At 42.6% G+C, this 22,441-nt stretch overlaps 1 protein-coding gene across 1 annotated transcript in view; it reads right to left on the minus strand.

The window, feature by feature from the left end:
• Positions 1-22,441, minus strand: part of LOC306833641 (plexin-A1-like) — a 258,108-nt gene that overhangs the window by 201,385 nt on the left and 34,282 nt on the right.

Raw genomic sequence — 22,441 nt, forward strand, 5'->3', positions numbered from 1 at the left:
GCACTTCCAGAGATCTGACAACAAGGATTTATTTGTTTGTAGCAAAATGACAAGACACTAAATATTCGCCCACGGCCCCAGACTCAGAGGCCACGGTGCTGAAGTCCAAAAAAACAAATGAGGGCACTATCGGCTTTGTTTTATTGACTTCTCGACTCTTGGCTCGCACCACTCGGTGGAGTGCATCTTTTAAGAGTAGACAGGGCCGAACATTTCTCCTCAGCGTATCGATTGTCTGGAGGTATTAAAAGGATCTCGCCGACAACGTGCGTTCACACAGATGCACTAGAAATACACATAAAGTGCAACCTGTGACACGACACAGTGGAAGCAAATAGGGAAACAGGTAGGTGCATACAAGACGCAGAAAAGAAGCCGACCATCATACAAAATGCAGGCTGAGCCGGTGATGTGGACAGGTAAACAAACATCCATAAATTACAAGCAGGGCTGCAGGGAGAATCCTTTAGTATACGTACTTGGGAGCAACAAATACAGAGGTCTTCATTTAGAACAGAAAGAGGAGAGAAGAAAAAGAACTGATCCAGAGCGATAAAAAAAAAGAAGAATCAGTGAGAAGGAGAGGGAAGTGAAAGCGACTTGGCTTCATACCAGTTCAATATAAAAAGGCGTGGAGATGGTGGCAAAGATTGTTAAAGGTGAAAACCAAGAAAAATACGAAGAGAAAAGAAAGGGAGACAGACCATCTATCCATGTTTATATCCCCTTTCCAGGTTCAGGGTCAGCAGAGGCCGGGTCCTATCCTTGAATGCACTGAAATAGCGCTTTGCAAGATGTTGGCTCCACATGCGTTTACACTTTTGAGCCTGTTGTCATTACTTCCTGTGATTGCTGAAGATTCATTTTTTTAAGGTATTGAATGAGCAGCAGCACACCTGTAACATTCCTGGACTTACACACTGATGCATCATCTCTGCATCATTCTCCGAGACAAAAATCAACTTGTGTCTTAACGTCATCTCAAAACATATAGAGATATCTCCGCCACCAGACGGAGATGAAGCCCACCAGAAAGGGAGGAAGACATTACAGCGAATGAAAAAAGATGAATTGGCATCATCTTGTAACAAGGATATCCGGTTTGTCACATTCCTCCATGTTGTCAGCCGTTATGAAAAGCCATGCACGGCCTGACGATGTCCAGCCTTCCTGGTATTAGATCATCGTTTTGAGTTTGGCCAAACGCAGAGCACGGGGTAAAGGCTTATTTCATAATGAAGTTTGGTCAGCAAATTATTCCCGTCTCTTGTTTCGGCTGCCGTTTCTCATTCCTCCCTTTCATTACATTCCTCCCTCTCTCTCTCTCTCTGAGACACTTCACCTCTCGTCAATAGTGTCTTTCATCTCCAGCCGAGCCATGATTACAGCGGCCCCAGATGACGATGCTGCTGCCCGTCCCTTTAGGACAATGCAGCCTCTGTTAGCCCCACACACACACACACACACACACACGATTATCATACTCCATACAAGTACAGTATGTGGTCAAGGGTATTTTTATACACTACTACATGCTCATTCTTTGGCATAATTGACATAAAACAGACCTTCACATGCACGCGCACACACACACACACACACACACGAAACAATGAACAGAAGTTTCAGGAGACAGTAAATTACACTCTTGGTACTTGCCGCCTGTAAAGACGGTTATTTTTGCTGCACGTTTCATCTCATCTTCTCTGATGCGTTTTACAAATTCTAAAAATACATCTAAAACAAAGCAGCACACACAGACTCTGTGGCCGTACTGGAGCTTCAGTAGCCAGCGGAGCTGAGAGCGTCAGACTGGTGTTTAACGAAAGTTAAACTGAAAAGATGAGAGGAGGAGAGAACCAAGTGTTTGCTTGAATTAGATCACAAAATAGTTTTTTTTCCTTTTTTTTTTTTAAAGAGACGTGGGGAAAGTGACTGTATTTTTCTTGCCGTCATTGTAGAGACCCACAAAGTATTTCAACATGGTGAATCTGTGGTAATTTAGAAATGAGTCATTATGGTCTCACAAATATAGCCGAATGATCACAAGCTCCATCTACAGGTGGAGCCATGTGACTTATCCAGCAGGGACACAATGCTGTCCCTGCTGACCACAAGCTTATGGGTGGACTTTTTAACAATAATGAAGGAGGGACTTTTTTTCTTGTTAATAACAGAATAACTACCGTAAAACTTCAAAATAAAAGCCCATCCCAATTAAAGCCCTATCCCTTTCTTTGGTGTGCAGGGCTGCACGTCTAGAAAAAAAAAAAAGAAAGGCCTCTGCGTATTTGTGCGTGGAGATAGTTTATGGATCAGAGAAAGAAGGAGGAAAATCAGCAAGACAAAAAAACAACAACAAAAAAAGATTCACGACAAGATCTGTCCAAGAAAGAGAGAGTACTGCTCGTGTGATGCCTTACAAAGCAAGATCACATTGGTGATTTATACAATATGTTCAGTGATATCTTCATTTTGTACACACTATTATATTCTCACTGGAGTACATTTACAATTTGAAAGTGTTAACCACGTTTGCTGTGCATGGGTTTTTGCGATATTCATCTCGTATTCAACTAAAGGGAGGGTCATGATGACTTTGTCAGTTTTATAGTAATCGAGTCCTGAGATATTAAAACCCAAACCACTCTCTTCTGTATGATCTAAAGCATGTATTTTTAGCGTCTGAATCAAACCTCATCTAGAACGTGATGATGCATTTCTTTGACTGGGCTCAGCTGGACTAGCGGTTAGCTCGCGTTCCATGTACGGAGGACAGTCCTCCAAGCGGTTCAAATCTGACCTGCAGCTCCTTTCCGGCATTTCATTCACCACTCTCTCTCCTGATTTCCTACTCCATCCATTGTCCTCTCCAATGAAGGCATAAAAGCCAAATTAAAAATAAAACACTCAAAAAGAAATCCCTCTACTCAACAAATAGTTCATGGAGAATATTTTCAGTCACGCTCAGGGACATCATAGCGTCTTTGCAGCTCGATCATTCGATCTCTACTTAATTCCAAACTCCTAAAGTGTCTTCCTCTTATCATAGAAGTGTGACAAAATGTTATCGCTTGATGTATCGCATCATTCAATTTATTCCAACTGATCCGCATCTCATCTGATCCAAGAGAACCTTGAACTAGCTGGGCCTTCACTTCTGTGTGTTTGTGTGTGTCTGTGTGTGTGTGTGTGTGTGTGTGTGTGTGTGTGTGTGTCAGGGCCATCCTGAAGCCCACCTGCCACATCAGATGAAGCTGTCGAGGCGTTCAGGTCCATCTCTCTGATTTATTGCTGTTGGCACATCGATTGCACACACAGCCCCAGACCTTGGCCAAACACTTAGGCAAATTTATACACACCACTTCTTTAGCATGGAGCTCACATCGCTGCCTGCTGGCCTCAGTCGATCCATGCTAGACTGTGTGTGTGTGTGTGTGTGTGTGTGTGTGTGTGTGTGTGTGTGTGTGTGTGTGTGTGTGTGTGTGTGTGTGTGTATCCTGCATCTGTTCAATCTTATTAACTACAAAAACACACGCAGACACACGTCCAAACACATCCGCCTGTGCATAAAGTGTGTGTACACAAAGCATATGTTACGGCAGCCTCACTGTACACACCAAAGGCAACATTTAAACATTTACACTGATCTACTTTAAACATGGGAAGACAGAACATGTGGGAGAAAAAAAAAACCCTGATGACAGCATGTATGAATCAGCTGACAGAGTCTAATGAACCTTTGAAAAGTATGATGAAGTCAGCAGTCGACCCGTGACACTGCGCCTATAGCAGCATGAGCGGCTCATCCTTTGTAACAACGCTCCGGCTGTGCATCTCATGACAGAAGTTCAACTTCTTTTGCTCCCTGTGCTGAAAGTTGGATTAGTTTTCAAACTTTGAAGTGTTTGCTGCTGATTTTTTTAAAAATGTTTGCAGCCAGTCTCCAGCTTCTCAAGGTCCTCAAAGTGTCAGGGAGAGAGAGAGAGTCTGATTTGAAAATTAAACGTGTATTGGCTTTTCTGCAGCCTTGAGTTATGTTTTCAGGACGGAGTCTGCATCCAAGCCAACAGTGAGGACTTCTCAGACTGCTGATCATGTGAAGGCAGCCCTGAAGGCTCTACACATGATAAGCAGGAAGAAGAGGGTGAAACATTTAGTCAAGCTTTCTGACCACTCATAGATCATTTAGTATGAAACCATAAAGGTTGTTTTTTAAACGACTTATTGAGATAACTGTTAGATGAAGCCCAAATTATGTGAGCTAAATAGGAAATCTGATCAGAAGACAAAAATGAAACCAGAGGTTGGTTTTAAGTCACTCAATGTACAGCCGTCATCTGATTGGCTCTGCTTTTAAAAGTCATCGAAAATCTAGACATGAGTTGATTAAACTTTGAGAGCTGGGGAGAGGAGCCGCTGAGATCCCAGAGATCTTTTGAATTCTGTTGATTCTCACACCTCAGGCTTTGTGGAAATATAACCAGTCAAACAGTCTCCCAATAACTAAAATTAATATAATTTTTTTTTAAGATAGGACAAATTTAGGAATATAACAGGTTATTGACTGATTTTAATTCTAGTTTCCCAAAGTCCCTAAAAAAACCCAAACACTCACTCCTAACATGGGATGATTATGATGTAAATTCAGAATATAGTGCCCAGAGGAGTGTGGGAGAAATTGTTGTTTACCACCAGCCAATAGCATGATAAGAAAAGCAGGCCACTGCTTGGGGCCTGGGTCAAGTAGGGGCCCTGAAGGGCCGACAAATCATTAACCCCAGGAGTGGCTCAAAGTGTGCAAAAAATGGAGATGACACCTCCCTCGGGGGGCCCCAATCCGACAGCGCTAACTCTTGTTGAGCTGCAAAGAGTCGCATGAGTTGTTCCTGTGGAAACCGAAGTTTGTCAATGAAATGCAGAGGAATGATCCTCTCCCACTCAGTCCCACCGTGAGAAGAAGAAGAAAGAGGAAGAGGACATAGACGAGGCAAAGGTAAGTGGAGCAGATGATTACAAATAAAATGTCTGGATGCTAAAAACGTAACTTTAACTAAGCAGGAGTGACACTCAAGAGGAGACCTCATGTGTTTGTTGTTGGACATTAAACAGTAATTAACCGCCTGGTCTATCCAGCTCTGCTTCCTGAGTCTGACTCGAGTGTGAGATGCAGAGAGTCAGACTCAGGAATATCCACCGACACAAAGGACTTAGAGAAATGTAATAAAAGTATCCTGAATCTTTGTGTTTTTGTCCCATTTAAAATATAAAGCTCAACATATGTGAACCTAAATCTAACCTATGGAGCTTGTGACCTATACAGGTGTTGCACAGCTGGCGTCCCCTTCTTTGGACACAGCTCAGTCTCATGTACAAACACTGCAGTTGCGAATTCAAACATAAAAAAAAATTAGCATGCGAAAGCTTATTAAAAGAAATGACCGTTTGGTCAAATTAATTATATTGTCCGTCGTCATTAAATCTGAGGAGACGGGAGTTAAACTGGTGAGACAGTATTTAAAATCACTTTTTTGACAATTACATGTTTTTTGGGGGGGGTTTTCCGAATGAACAGATGTCTCATTGCATGTGCACAGAATCTAATGTGATCAATTTGTTTAAAAAAAAAAACTCCAGGCCTCCTGCAACAGATGGTCCCGGAGTCAACGTTACAGTTGAGGTCAGATGAGGACGGAGGAGAAGGAGCTGATGAGAACGAAGGCCAGGAGGCGGGCATGCACTTGAACGTGAGGAGATTTCTATTTGGAATCCATTTTCCGAAAGGCGTAATATTGACAAGTGCTAATACTGCAGACTGTAGTCCACTCACACCATCGTCTCCTGGCTTTAAAAGCCAGACCGATAAGAAAAGACAGGCAGGGAAAGGAAGTAGCTTGATTAAGGTGAAAGGATACACACACTGTTTTTAAAACGACCTGGAATAAAGCGCTTTATTTTTATACACCTGTCAGGAAGGTGATCCAAAACACTTGGTGCTAATTAGGACTCGACTAGTTTCAACTTTTGTCTAACAAATGTGGTGTTCCTCACATTCAGGGAGATTATCCGGTGTAATCTGCTTTGTTCTAAGATGCCGTCACATTTTAGGAAACAAAAGAAGATTTCGAGATCTATCAGGCGCTTTCATGTTCTGTTTCTACTCCAAGCCAGGTTAGCTTAACTCAACGCGCTCGTGCTGCTGTCGTTTGTCATGTTTTAGCCTTTTATGCAAAAACAAATTAGGTAACGAATGCCATTTTAACTGAACTAATTATGCCTTCTTCTTGCATGTGAAGTGAATGACGTGAAGTGCTTTGTGTCAGGCTGCAGGAGTAAAGAGAATGTGGTTTGTGAGTGTGGGCTGCTGCTGCTGCACACAGCTCAGACACAGTGACTTCATTTACAGTTTGCATTCCAGGACTGAATACCCAGACAGCTGAACGCACAAGCAAGCAAAGCATGCAGCGTTAACCTCATTCCACACACGCACACACACACACACTTCATTTATATGGCAATCATTCAGCGTAAAAAAAATCTTTGTTTTTAGGAAGGGGAGAAAAAAAACAATGTGCGTCTCAGTGTGTCGTTTTGTGTTTAACCACTAAAGGGATTAGCAGGAAGGAGCAGACGGTACAATGACTCTGCTCCATTCAGCAAAAATATTCAAACACACGAACACATGCAGGGAAACAGATGCTTGCATACTGTAGGAGCACATGCGTTCAAATGCATTTATGCAAACATTTGTGGTAAAGCAGGCTCCCCCCCCCACACACACACACACGCGCACACACACAAACCCACTCAGATACACATTCATATGCATGGAAACACCTTCGTGGACACAGATACTGTACACTGGTGCATGTGCAGCCGCAGATACAAAGAGTCCGTTCGACAGGCTGACAGGTGCAGCTCAGCCATCACTCACTGAGACAGAGTGGTATAAATCTACACTGAACAGGGTTGAGTGGCTGAGCCTTAATCATTCCTAATCTGACTGAGTCTCCTCTACAATACGCTTACTCTGTCTCCCAGCTCTCCAGAGTGGAGGGATTTAAGGATTTTTCAGATAAAGTTAAATCCTGACAACTGTAGTAAGCTTGTTTTTGCACCCTGTAATGGACAAATCACATGAGCTCGGATATCTGCTTAACAACCAGTGACACTATTGATCGAGAACTCATCTTGTCTGCTGTTACAAATTAGCTGCTGCATGTAAACTGATTTTGTGCAATGAACCAGGCTTAGCTATCAACTTACTTTTTCATTAGGGAAACTTTGCCCATTTTCAACCTATTGTGCAATAACCCAGATAAGTATTTAAAGCAAGGATGTCCCACAGTTTAGAAATAAATATAGTAAAAATCAAGTAACTCTATGTACATGTCTCTCTAAGTCCTGACGGAGAAGCTGGAGTCCCGTTGGCTGTGTTGTTGTCAGAGCTGTGTTTACATGGCCGGCTCCTCCCCTTCTGTTAAAAAGCTGTTATAGTCAAATATTAGAGAAAAGAAGGAGAACATACTCATTAAATGTAATATAAGAGGTTTAGGACCTCGACAATTCTGTGCCTGTTTACATGCAATGTAAGGCTAAAAGCTAACTAAAGAGCGCTAACATTAGCCAGTTTACACAACAATGCAGGACATGTAAAATTGAAGCTCGAGCCAATGACACTTCTGTCTGCCTCCTGCACTTAACTCCTTCATGAGCACGAGTGGAGGGGGGTTGGAGGGGGGTTGGAGGTGTGTCGACGGAGGAAAACGGAGGCTTCAGTATGGCCCATGTTTCGGTTTATTGCTGGTGCTCAAGAGCGACATCTACTGGATGAACAAGTTGCACAATCTTCCTTTGAATGCTAGCTGTTCCATATATTTTAGAGGCCTCTCTTTTTGGTTTTATCATGAACGTACAGCACGTCCAAGTGGTACTGGTATCTTTAACTGGATTTCTGAATGTCTGTCGCTACATTTGCAGGTTTTATTTAAGATTAATTCAAACAAATGGCCACTGGGCCGAAACACAGCGTGCATGTATCCAGGAAACAGCCTGCATTTAAGTAATTTGGAGCCATGAAGAACTTAAAAAGGTGCTGCTTCCTACACAACATATGCATGGACATAGTTGTTGTGCTGTATCGTTAACTGTCAATGCAACCGTCTCTCTAAAAGCACAACAGTCTACTCCACAACACAACACAACATTTTTCAGATTTTAGAAGAGTTGTTGAGAATTCAATGGTTTTGTTTGGATGCTTTATCAGCAGAAATGTCAACAGCAACTTTCGTCCACAGACACTGTGAGTGTGCCAACGGTGCTTTGTTGCGTTGAATCTCTGGATCCATCGACTGGTACCTGATGTGTTTGTGCGAGTGTTTGCCAACACATTTCTAGTATTTATCTCATCTGAATTAAAAGCATGGAGGGTAAAGGCAGAGTAGCTACTCAAAACGCTCTTATAAAAAAAAAAAAAAAACACAACCACATGAATTCCCACAGTATGGAGGAAGAACAGCCCATTGTTCCTGCAGGTTGGTTGGGACTGAATCACGGGGGGGTTAGCATGAAACCATACGCTCATTACACTCTCCAGATGTAGCTCCTCTGTGGCAGGTATAGATAAGAAGCTGATGTTGAACTGGTGTATCAGAGGAAGCACATGTCAGATTACTGCCACCCTATAGGACGACAGTTCAGTATGCTGCCAAGTATAGGGGGAGGGGGAATTCTCCATATAGAAAAGATGAACATGTCCACCAAAGGAAGAGAAAGCACGTTAAGCAATAAAGTGAAAGTGACTCAATAAACTGTTCTTACATCAAATAACAAATCAACACAAGTGATTTGTGATCCAGCCTCTGGAGTTAAAACATGCTCGTGATACGTGCATTCGCCCACTATAGTTAATAATCTGCTGCAACACAGCTGTTAGAGTTCACTTGATGTTTTGAAAGACAGATTGAAGAAGTGTTGATGTCACTTTCTCTCCTATCGATCCATCCCTTTTGGTTGGCTGAAAACTCTTTCTTGGGGGGGAAATGGGGGTCAAGCAGGTCAGACACAACTTCATAATGATCCTGCAGGTTCAGGTGTTAAAAAAAAAAAAAAAAAAAAAAAAGAACGATTCATCCAGCGACTGCTGTTGTTCAACTTCAATAACTTCCCAAAACAATGAAGGAAATTCTGACTCATGCTGCAGCTGTACGAAGTAGGCATGCATAGACATTTTTCATGAACTGTTTGTTGTCTCATACTTGGTTTGGAAAGATGGGCCAGTGATTTTAATGTATCAATGTCTGTGTATTCGTCTGTGCTTTATTTATTCATTTATTTATTTTTAACTTCTGAGCCAAGACGCTGGACTCATGTCTTCCAAAAGGACGTTCTTCGCATAGCATCAAATCCAGAGGCAGGGAGGATTTGGTCATTTCCTGTTTCAAAGTCAAACACTCCATCAGTCACAAACATATTCCCATAAAGACTTAATTTAATTTAAACATCCGAGCTGTTTGAACAAATGATACACGCTTTCTTTCTCCCCAGGAGGACGGTTTCATTTATTCAAATACACAAACATTTCCTGTCAACACATGGACACGCACTCTGGCTGTCCCACAGCCTGTCAACAGATGCTGATGTGAACGGGTAGGAGTGGTAGAGTCTGTGCGTGTGTGTGTGTAAGGGTGTGTGTGTAGGTGTGTGTGTAATTTGTATGTGCTGACAAATCTTATAAAAGAGAAATGACTCTAGTTGGATCATTCCCATGATGGGTGTTGAACTCGCTGCACTGGAGTTTTTATGTGAATGTGTGTGTGTGTGTGTGTGTGTGTGTGTGTGTGTGTGTGTGTGTGTGTGTGTGTGTGTGTGTGTGTGTGTGTATATGAGTACAAAGTCTCCAAAGAGGAGACCCTGCAGCTAAAGCCATTTAGAGGGGCTTTAAGTGCTTGAATAGGCCCAGAAACACAGTTCTTTATCAGGGAATTTGGCGTAGATAATCGAAGCTGGCTCCCAACCGCAGAACAGCAATTTTGCACTTTAAGAAAATGAGAGTAGGAGAGCAATGAAGGATGGAGAGATGGAAAGAAAGAGAAAACAAAAAGAGAAACTGCACAGTCGAATTATTCCAAGAGCGGGAGAGGGAAAATCACTGCAATGAAATCTGTGCTTTTGTGCGTCGGGCAAAAAAAAACGACACAGTCGTACAGAAACAGTGACACAGGGACAAAGGAGGGAGAGAGGAAGGTCCTGATGCTGATAGCTCTGTGAGCAGACAGATGGGAAACTAAGTGCACAATGTAGTCTCATATCTGGAGGCGAGAGGAGCATCACACTCTATCTTAGTTCGGGGGATTTTTTCTCACGCTTTGTTAAAAGAAACTTGCAGAGCTGTAAAAACAGACTTTATACCTGGTTGATATAAACTGGTTAGCCTGGCGAAAATGTGTCTTTGCCCTCTTATTGGCGACTGTTCCTTCCTGTTCCTTATAACACAGAGTGGAGCGGGTTAAATGAGCAAATTGACTTTTTTTAAATTACGAAACTGAAAGTTAAAAAAACTGAAAGTTAAAAAAATAAGTACACAGACAGTTAAAGTCTTAATGAGCACAGGAAGGACAAGTTATGGGATTACTAAAGTAGATTGTTCAGCAGGCAGCTAAGCGATGGACTGTTCGGTCTGCAATGTCATTTTTTGGTCTGTTTGAATGAGCAGATGAAGTTGCATGCACAGGCCACTATATAAATAATGTATTGTTAATTTAAAGTGTATGTTTATAATCCAATAGTTTCACTGGATATGATGGGAAGGCATCTGATCTTTCTGACTAATACTTGAACAGTCAGTCAAACTGTCACTGCTCCTCTGAACACTTGTTCAGCTGTTTTCACATATGCACTCTCCTGACCTGGCTGTTCCCATAATGCACCTCACCGTGGGAGACTATTTTCAGATGGGAGGGCGAGTGGTGGGCTCTCCTGAGACGTGAACAATCCGACGTTCATACATACAGCTGCCCCCTGCGAATATCAAGACTTTTTCATCAGATTTCTGCCCAGTGATTGTGTTAAAATCAGTCTGAGAGAAAGCAGGAGGTTAAAATAACTCATGCTGCAGATAATTTGACAGAAGCCTTTTGGCTGGGATGGACAACAAGAGCGGAAAAAAACTGCTAAATTTTGGTAATTGCCTCCTCGTTTAGCCACTCGGGCAGGTCACTGACCGCAGTGGGTCACCGATCAGCAACTGGTTCAAATGTACGTATACCGTTTCCCAAGTCTGGCAATCAAGCAGCCCCCCAGTAAACCAGCACAGGGCCAAAAATAAGCAACCCAACTGGGACCTCGTCACTCTTGGCCACAGCTTCCATTGAAGCAGGGATCAGCCCAGATGGGTTGATGACAGGCTCTTGGGGGGCTTATAGACCTCATATAGAATGCAACCCACTTGGGACCCATATGTTACGTATTGTTTGCTATTTACATGGTATACCTATTTCTAATTAATATGCATGACCACATGCCGGAAAGAACAACCAGCCGAGCAGGCAGGATGACCCAAATCTGATTTTTTGGGGGGTTTTTTTGCTCAAATGTAACTTCTATGTTTTTTCAGCACATTCAGTCAGATTCCTACTTGTCCTTAAATCACACAGAAGTCGGATCTTTTGCAATGCGACGTCAGGCTGAAAAGCACTGAACAAAAAAAAGCCCAACTCTGTTTGAAGTGAACCCAATGTAAGCCCGACATGGATGTGTAAGGTGGGCTAAGACACAATCAAGACAGCTGCCTTTCAGAAGACGATTTCCCCTCAACGACTTACAAAGAATCACAATATTGTCATCATTTAAGTACTTGTGAGAGTTGTAACAAAGACTGTGTATTAATACAGCAGAGATGCTCAATAAGCAGACACTCTTTTACACCCACACGTGTAGGCGGGCAGGAAATAGTGCAAACTTAACTGATATCGTGTGTCAAATACTTGTTGATGATAGAGAATGTTATTCTTTTTCCTTTCAGATGGAGAATAACAAGCCGCAACTCTTGATCGCATAAGAGCGCTCTCACACCCACAATCTGCAAAACCCAGGGAGGTTATTTACGAGTAGGTTTGTGTATTTATGTTCTCCTTCTAACTGTCGTTTATGTTGCTATTTATGCTTCTAATCCTCTCTCTTCAAAGCCTTTATCTCTCAACTGCAACATTTCCTTGGCACTACCAGGACTCCTACTTGAATGTCGTATATTTAAAAAAAAAAATACCAAGAAAAAGGCGCCCATACACATATAGAAACCAGGGAACACAACACATACAACACAACACACACACACACATTCCCAAACACAGCACACAGGAGATAATGTAGCTGCTCTTTCGGCTGCCTACGTTGCAGATGCCAAGCTTACAGAGGAGGAATAGCACACTTGATTAAGCACTGCCACTTAAATCAGCCACTCACACACACCTACACACACACATGCACACATTAAGACATATGCATACCTTAGGGCAAGAGGAAACATCCGAACATACTCACAAACACAGCCAAAGAGGCCTTCATGTGCATCTGAGAGTGAGGCTCTGTGTGTGTGTGTGTGTGTGTGTGTGTGTGTGTGTGTGTGTGTGTGTGTGTGTGTGTGTGTGTGTGTGTGTGTGTGTGTGTGTGTGTGTGTGTGTGTGTGTGTGTGTGTGTGTGTGTGTGTGTGTGTGTGCAGATGTTTGATGTGTGTGTGCAGGGTTGTCTGTGGATGCTGTGTGTGTCATCTATCCGTATGTCATCTCTCCTCTGATGTGACCTTTACACACAGATATTTTCTTGCCGCCCTGCCAGCAACACTGCTAACACAATTACACTGGGCTAATGAACAGAGGACCCTGATAGAGTGCTGCACACACACAAACACACGTGCACACACACACACACATTCCCGACATGCATATCAATCTCCCCGAAAAGGCTACATTTGCATCTTTAATATAAATGAAAGTGCTTATTAAAGTGCACACAGCAGTTCAGATCGGATGGAGGAAGAGCTTGTGTAAATCCAGAGCGTTTAACCCCTCGCTTTCCTCCTCTCCTCTATTAAACACAGTCTTTCTTTTCTCATCTTCCATGTCTCCACCAGGGTCAAACTGATGAATCAGCTGGCTCATACAGCACTTTTGTTCAGCTGAACCCGAGGAGGCGTCTTCAGATTGTTTTGTTTGACTACAGGCTCAGACTCAGAAATAGTCAAATTACAATCAAACTTGTGTTTTGTTTATGGATTCATCAGGTCCTGCTTGTCAGCCGAGTGTTTGAGCACCGTGCACCGTGTCAGAGGATTTCTCAGATCTTCTTCAGCATGAAGGTGGTCCAGGAAAGTGTATTTTTAAAAAAAGAAACGATCCCCTCGTTGAATAGGCTTGTCTAACGTCCAGCATGCAGGCTCTAATCCGACCTGTGGCCCGAGCATTTCAAGAGAGGGGGCGTGGTCAGCCACAGTTCATTTACATATTTAAAGCTACAGACACAGAAACAGCCTGTTGTGAGCAGGGCTGAAATAGAGGGGTTTATAGACATGATCAGATATAGGATCAGAGTGGATTTACAACAACACACTTCACACACATGTTGAAGAGGAGCTCTGACACTGATTTCAAATGAAGAGGAGGAGAAGATGTGACCTATAGTTAGTAAACTAAAAGGACCCAGCAGAATTCTCATCTCTTTTTGGTTCTTTTCCAGAAGCAGATTACTTCACAACCTGACAGTTCACAGTCTCCCTTTTAAAAAAACTTTCACTGGTATTAAACAAATTGTGTTTTTATCCAGCAGTGACTGACCTATTATACTGTTAAGTGCAGTTGCGTAATCAGTTGCTGCTCCGATATGCATATAGAATAAAATGTTAAGCAAAGCTCACCGAGTGGCCCCAAAATAAAAAAAATAACCCTTAAAAAGGAAAGTTTCAGCATAAATCCCTCAGTAAATCTATGACTAGCGTCCACAGAGCAAATGTCTGACCTACCCTCACTTCCTGTCACAATATATTCAGATAATATATTCTGATGCTCTGGTTGTAAATTGGTCTCTATAAGCCTGAGGTAAGCCTCCAGGTGCTCTGCACGGAATGAGGTGAAATCTGATATTGCTATCATGTAATTCAATTGAAATGTTTCCAGTTACTAAATACAAGCTGTCATCTCTATTTATGTGTCATTCTGAGCACCAGTGTCAGATTATTGATGGCTGAACAATTCACTAAAGTCTAACTTGACACTAGATCAACAACAGGCCTCTCTGCTTAAGAGCCCTGAGACAAAGTCTTATCAAATGAGAGTCAGGAGTCTGATTTGTCTCCACCCAGGAGGGCTTGATAGAAAAACACTGAAGAAACTGTGCTCCGTTTCTACTTCTAATCAAATGTAGATCTACATTTTTGACATGAGGTTTCAGTCACAGAGGAAGAAGGGGATGTTGAGTTGTAGTTGATTTTGATTGGACGGTATGCCGGGCGGCTGCGTCTGGTTCTGATTATCACGTCTGAGAGCTGACAGCATTCCAGCTCTGCTGCAGGCCTGCGACCTCACCGGGGAGAGGGGGGGAGGGGGGGGACCACTGTGCATGTGTACATGTCAAAGAAGTATGAAATGTTTTGGCTTTGATAAAAACAAAGCTGATGAAGGTGCGCAAACGACGTTTCCTTCTTGAAGCCGATGAGCTAACTCCACCGTGGCCAACAAGAACGCCGCTTAGAGCTGAATCCCCAGCAGCTGCTGCTGCTGCTCTGCAGCTGAACTTCACCTCCGACCTCCCTGTGGGTGAGTGAACCATAATTTACCTACAAGGAGTAATAAAGTATCACAACTGTGTTATTGCAGGATAATGACATGTAGGGCAGCCGTACAAAAAAAAGAGACATATTGAGATGTGGTTCATGAGCAGTTCAGGAAAATGAATTGTTCAAGTTAATTATCTACAATTATCCCGCTCTCCACAATGACCGCTGCAAGAATAATTCATAACTGTCTGACAGAAGTCCATGTTTTCAGACTAAATGAAGAATAACAATGAGGAGCAATAGCAGAGGCTGACTTGAGCAAATATGAACAGATTTTGAAAAAGGACCAGCAATGACATCATCAGGGAGTCAAATTTGTAAATGGACTTCTTCAGCACTTTTCTAGTCTCGTGACGAATCAACGGGATTTTTTACACCGCAGTTCACATTCACTCAGTGACACTAGATCAACAACAGGCTGAGCAGAAGGAGCAGTTATGGATTCACCGTCTTACCCGAGAACAGTTCAACACGTGACTACAGGTCAAACCCCCGACCATCAGGGTGAGACGACCCACTCTACCACTGAGCCACAGGCAATACTGGGCCTTCAGGATAACAGTGACAGCCGAGGCGGTATCAAGGTTTGAAAGGAGAGCACCTTGATCTGTTCTTGCTATTCAACATCTGCCACTATGTTTGATTTTACCTCCATGACCGAAATTAGAAAGTGCGTGTCCTCAAAAAGGACTTGTACTTTTAAATAAGTCAGTCTGAGAGGAGTGTCGCAGATGACGGGGACAGGAGAGAACTCACCAGATATGACGAGGCTATAAAACAACTGGGAGGAGACCAGACTTCCCTCTTTCTTCATTCAGACGCCTGTGAGTCACATCACTTCCAATAACACACACATCTTATTTCTGAACAGTTGAACGCTTTAGTTGCTTGTGTTAACATGACTTCTTAACCTACTGTAACCCCCCCAGCCCCGCTCTCTGACTGTATGCCTATCAGTCATAAGAACCAGAGGGCCAGCTCACAGCACTTCTATGTAACAATTACAGATATTCATGATTTGCTCTTGTTAACTTTAAAGTCATATTTCAGCAGGGTGCAGCGCTGAGGTGTAGATTTTGGCAGGCATGCGCCCGTGGGGATTCATAAATAATCAGCTGCATATGTAAGCTGTCCTGCTGTAGAGTGCTGGAGAATCGGAAATTGTTGTTTTTCTTTGCGTGTGGAAATCAAACATCTTAATACACCAACCGTTCGCTCAGTGATATCATTACTTTCAGACTGTAAGTAGAGGAATAATGTCTGGTGTTGAGAGTCTGATTGAGGAATTATACTGTATGTGTTCAAATTAATAAATGTAGATACTTTGGAAAACCCAACACTGGTCAGGCTCCAGATCTGTTTTTTTCTTCAGAAACTTTTCATTCAGGATCAGTCTATTCCTGCTATTAAGAAAAAAATATGTCCGTTTTCTCCGAATAAATCATGATTCATAGCGTAACTTACATCAACCTATTAAAAACTTTAATGCAACTCTGAAAATAATGTTTCCTCTCGCCTTCAGACTTTCAATGGCTGCAAAAAAAAGAAATAAAATAAAATCGCAGAAGCATTGATGCACAGATGCATCAGTACAGCGGCAGGTACCTCCTTTCAACTCAGGCTGTCATTGGCTGGAAACACGGGATGGAAGGTCGAAAATGGCGCCATTACAGAAAATACAGAGGGGACATTGGTACAGCGGTGTCAGATGTGAAGGTATCCATTGATCTCTATGGATGCGATGTGTTTGGATTACATCTTTTTTTGGATGTGGATTACGGGGACCGTTGCTGATGCACGGAGGACAATAAAGCTGCAAACGGTCTGACAGATGTGTAGCTTGTGGCTGCTGGCTTATCAGTGGATGTACCATTTGTAATATCCTTACAAGGTCACCTGTGTGCCAGCTTATTGAGTCAGAAAAGGGATGGACCAATTACTTTCATTCAAATAAATGTCTACTCCAATAGAAGACAGTTCCTTTAATGACACAGGTTGCAAATGAGAATGTGGATCTATAAAAAAAAAAGAAAGAGATTGAACGATCAGTCCACAACATAAACCTTTAAACAGGGACACCGCGAATGATGAATTATAAAGAACCTTAGATACATTTATGTGAAGACAGATTTATGATGGTCAAATATAAAGATGAAAATGACCTTAGAATGACCTCTAGAAAAGACCTACAATGACCACCCAGCTCAATAAGAGCAGTCTTCTTCAACTGTTTATAAAAGGAACTCTAGCTGTTTGAAAGTATTGCCAAAGAGGTCAGTGGGGGAGTAGACGTGTGCGCACACACACACACACACACACACACACACACACACAAACACACGCACGCACACAAACACACGCACGCACACCGCAGGCCCTTCTCATGGTGACCGGTTGATGCAGCTCCTGCTGGAAAATGAAAATACTGCTCCATGTTGGAAGTATCAGAGTAATCCACAGCCAGAGACCTGCTGCTGCTGAATAAATACTCAGTCGGACTATGTTACAGCTACAGTCCTTCCTGATGCTGCTGTTAAACAGTTTTTCCTTCAGTCATGTGAAGGGGACACCCCAGGGCCCGGGGGTCAAGGAGGGCGTGAGAGCACAGACAGAGACGGACAGAGACAGAGGCTGAAGGGATCCTCTCTCTGTGGACGAGCTCTGAGCAGCAATCCAATCCTGTAAACATGCCGAGACACGACCCCAAGAGGATGCTGGGAGAAGATCTCCAGAGGAGTTCACAAGATTATTAAGACCAGAGTCCATCACGACAGATCGTTCAGTCTCAAACCAGTCCTTCAAATTTCCTTAGATCTGCTTGCTCACTTGTCTTTTTTAGAAAACATTACAAAAGTGTAACTGCATGTGAGGGATCAACGCAATTATCATGTTTATCCATCTGGCGCTACAGACTGAACATGTCTAAGAAAGACATCGGCTGATATATCGCCCCCCCCCCTAAAGTCTCATATCGGTCGGCCATAATAAATATTAAAATAAGCAGAAAGACATTTACAAGCATTCTAGCTGACCGAACAATCTTGATCTCTGCAAAAGTGATTACTTTTTATGTCTCTATACAGACCGAGAAAACATCCAGCCGTTCTGTTTCTCCTGAACATGAATACTTTCAGACTGAAATCCAACCTTACAAAGCTTATGTTCACCATTTTGATGAAAGAAATGAAGCACAAGATCCACTGAATACTCTTTATCAGGAATTGAGACATGAGTGAAAAACGTATATTTGAAATATTTACTTTTCTCTGTTGGGTTAATGGAACCAACAATTTTTGCTCCCTGATTTCTCACTCCCTAATCCACCGTCCTATCTCTAAATTAAGGCATAAAAAGCTGTTAAAAAAATAAACCTTCAGGAATAATAAGAACAGAACTAATTAGCAGCACCTATCTGGATGCAGAGCGAGACACCGTGAACTCAACAAGCAGCGGCTAATAAAGTCCTTCTCAGTCATAAAGGTCGGATCAAATCAAAGCTGACCTTCACTGTGGAAACGTATAGACCACGAAGATATGGAGAAGAGCAACTCAAGAACGGTCTGGTGAAAAGAACAATAAACTGGTTGTGTATTTAGAGCAGCTCTGCCTCTGACAAATGATGGTGTGAAGTGAAAGCCCCACCCTGAAAACAAGCATTAGCTTTATTTGCCAGGACGTGTTGGCACAGAGTGAGGGGGGCCATAATCCATTTTTACAAACATATATCTGTTTGCAGTTGCCAGTGTTAGAAATGTGACAGTTTCCTATTAAAAAAAAAAAAAAAAAAAAAAAAAGCCTGCGTCCCAAATTCTGGTTGTTTGGCCCGCTTTCAATCAGCTAATGTTACACTTTTTAAGCTCCTGGAAGGCAGCAGCAGCCAACTTTCTTCGTTCTCAAAGGCTGCTTGTGTTGATTTGTTTTTGCCTGGCTCCATAAGTTTTTTGAACGTTTCCGTCACAGAGCACTGGAAAACTATTAACACGTTCAATGGCACTTTTATTTTTTTCTATTCTAGTTGATTGGCTCGGTTTCTGTCTAAATGCAGTCCTGTCAGATATCCAGGTTTTTTTAATGATTGTAGTTTGAAAAAAAAAAGTGGAGAGGAACATTTTTGAAATAATATGAAGCAAGTCACAAAGAAGTGTCATTTCACACGGATGTGAATCACTGTCTGAAGGCGTCAGCACGTTCTCTGAAGAGCATCCTCACAAAGACAAGAGCTCGTTCACAGGGACTGAGACAGACGGTTGACGTGTCGGTGAAATAACGGGTGGAAGCCAAATCAAACTACATTCATCTGAAACCTTAGAAACCGAATCAAGACGAGCCAAACTCATATCTGTCAGACATGATCTGGTCTACAGCAGAGATTCTGGATACAAGTCTGGTCCAAACTTTTTCAGATTCTGATGATGCAGAAAACATTGGATTGACTGACTTCAAAATGCTTTCCTATCAAGGACTGTTCATCAGCTCACGCCTTGATTGCTTACAATAATTGTTGCGTACACCTGAAGTGTGGTCAGTGTTCATGCAGGGACTGAAACGTCTCATGCGTGAGGAAATACTCTCCAATCGGTCGGAATTTCTTACAGGAATATCAGCAGGATTAATGTTTTGCAGACGCTGCTCCAAAGACACAATTTTTATGTCGTTTGCATTTATCACTGAAGGCAAATGACACGGTTTGAAAACGAGGTGCAACTGTGGCTGGATTTTTTTTGTTGGAGTGGCAGAAGCAGCTTTTCAAGACAGTTCAGGGCACAACGTTAATCCTCCTGAACCATGACCTGCTCATCCACTCAAACGGTGTCTGAAGCTCCGTCAGGTCACATCACGGTCAGCAGTGATGAATGGAGAGGGCCCTCGCTACGGTGTGGTTCTTATTACGAAATGACCCAACACTGTAGGTACAGTGGTTTGGCTCCCAGCAGGGTCCGACTGACAGCTTTTCACACGAGCACAAATGAGCCGCACCGACTTAGCGAACAGACTCAAGTTCACTTTCATCAAACAGATTCGGCGTGAAAACGCTCAAAAGGATGAACATGTTATTTGTTATTTAATCTTAAAGGTGGGGAATATTGGCTTTAATATTAACAATCAGAAACTGTTTCAATCTGAAATTTGAATCAGCGAATGTTCAGGCTCTAATCAAGAATCTCTTCACATTAGAAATACAAACAATATCTTTGATAAACCAAATGGTGTCGCACCAAAAACACCACCATGTAACCAAAGCCACCTCTCCTAAAACAGTGCAGGTCTGTGGGAAGAGCGAGAAACACCACACTGCTCCTTTCATGCATACTAATTATGTCTGCGTGACTGTGTGTGTGTGTGTGTGTTTTTGTGAGTGAAAGAGAGAAGGAGAGTTCCAGAGATTGTGAAAACAAGTTCCATCTACGGTGATAAAAATCTGTTAATCTGGCTGTGCTGGCCCCTCTCTCTGTTTCGGCCCCGCTCATTTCCCCACAGGCCCTCCGGAGTGGGCTCACACTCGGCTCTACGACTGATTCACACTCACACAGAGAACCAGATGTTTGGACAAAGTTGATAAACTGGTCGCATTTCGAGTAGTAATCCCTCATCACTGTGTCAATGTACTGACAAACTCTTTCGCCAGCAAGCACATTTCACATAAACAAGACATCAGCAGGCGTAACTGTAAAGACATAATCAACACACGAATGTCAAACACCACGTCTGCTCAACAGCAATCCTTTCCTCTCTGATTACACTGCAGACTCATTTTGTGCAAGTGAAACCATGCAGGAGACAAAAACAGCATCTCATTTAAACAGTGTGTGCATATATGCAAGATTGCATGTGAAGGTCAACGAAGGTCACAGGCCTGAGCAGAAACGTGCATCTTTGCACGCTGTGTGTTGAGAGTTAAAAAGCCCCTGCTCTGGCCCTGTAGCCTCTTTTTTTTTTTCCTTCTCCCAGCCTGCAAAATGTGGAAAAAATGCGCTGTGACTCCAAGCGTGAAGCAAAGTGCCAGAAACGCTAAACCAGGACAAACGCATAAAAACCCATGGCTCCATTAGCTGCGTTCCAGGCTTAGCCTGGCACGGCTCGGTATGGTTCACTTTGCCTGTTCGGAAACGGATTTCAGAACAACAGCTGCACACGAAAACAAATTCCCTAAAAATCCATTATTCAATCTTCCACAAAGACAGATATGAGGGTGACATCACTGATTAAACCAGACCTCATGTGTCATAAAGAGCCGCTTGTCTGCGTCTTCATCGATGTGACGACCCTGCTCTGAAGCGTCCCCACTCAATGCAGTAATGTCTCCATCTATGCAGTAATGACACTGAACATCAAGCAGAAGACTCCCAATGACTTCTGATGACATCAGTGAAGCATCTTATTGAAACGATTATAACAAGGCAGCACGATGCAGCCCTGTGCACTCACACAGCTGTGACAGTTTACAGTGAAACAGTGTGAAGTGTGGATCTAATCAGAGAGGGAGGAATGCGACCTCTCGCCCCGACCAATGGCCCTCTGCGGCCGCTGCAGCAGCCTTATCTGATTGGTCTGTCTGGCACGGTAATCATTTCCAGAACCGAAAAAAGGGGGCCGCCAAAAACAGGAGGGAAGAGTGGGGGGGGGAGCTGATTGAAGAAGGAGTGCTGAAAAACACTGCAAGCTGCTCAAGATGAAATACGTCTGTACATTAAAAACAACACAGACCATGTTGTTAAATGATTTTCAGATAAACCAATCAAACATAAGTCAAATATTTTTAAGCCATAAAGAATAACCATTACATATGACACAGCTGCAGATGGTGGAAGTTAAAGAGTTAGCATAGCATAAATCACTGTGGAAGAGGTCTGAAAAGAAAACTGGAGCGTGCAGAAGTAAAATGGAAATGAACAAACATTCGTTTACATTTGGTGTTTCTCAAAGCTGTAACTATATATATATATATATATATATAATACATAATCTGCATCACTGAGGTTTAACATAACCTCAGGCTGAATATTTACACCTGACATGTTTAAGATACTTATTGTGATGAATGATCATTAAGAGTGTGGACTGTACACAATATGCAGTTTAAGCTTTGTCTTCTGAATACAACCATCTCAACGTTGATCGGTGAAGCCGCCATGAAGAAAGCTGAACAAACTGAACTGCAGCGAAAACTAGGAAACATGCACAACGCAGAGGACTATATCGTCTATTTGTTTCACGACATCACGGATGAATTCATAATTCTGCATTATGAATGAAAATGAAAACAGTAAAGTGAATGTCGGTAAACTTGGAACACCTGAAATAGCGAGACGAGCTTTTCTTTGTGGTCTGGTTGTTTACTAAAACGTAAAACTTAACCAGTGTTTGGAGTTCTGATGATGACTGGAGTGTTTGCTCCATATTCCTGCAGTTTGTTATCACCGAAATAGTCACTAAGCCACTACGACCTGCAATTTCTAACTCTCTGCCACTCTCTCTCTCTCTCACTCTCTCTCTCTCTCTCTAACACATACACTTCCTGCTCTCTGTATTTTTCTCCATGCAACATGTTTTTTTCTTCCTGGTTCTGAGCATCAGCATGCAGAGCAAAACCCATCAGTAATCCCCTGCTGCTCT

This window comes from Symphodus melops (assembly GCF_947650265.1).
Source record: "Symphodus melops genome assembly, chromosome: 13".
In the NCBI taxonomy this organism is placed as follows: Eukaryota; Metazoa; Chordata; class Actinopteri; order Labriformes; family Labridae; genus Symphodus; species Symphodus melops.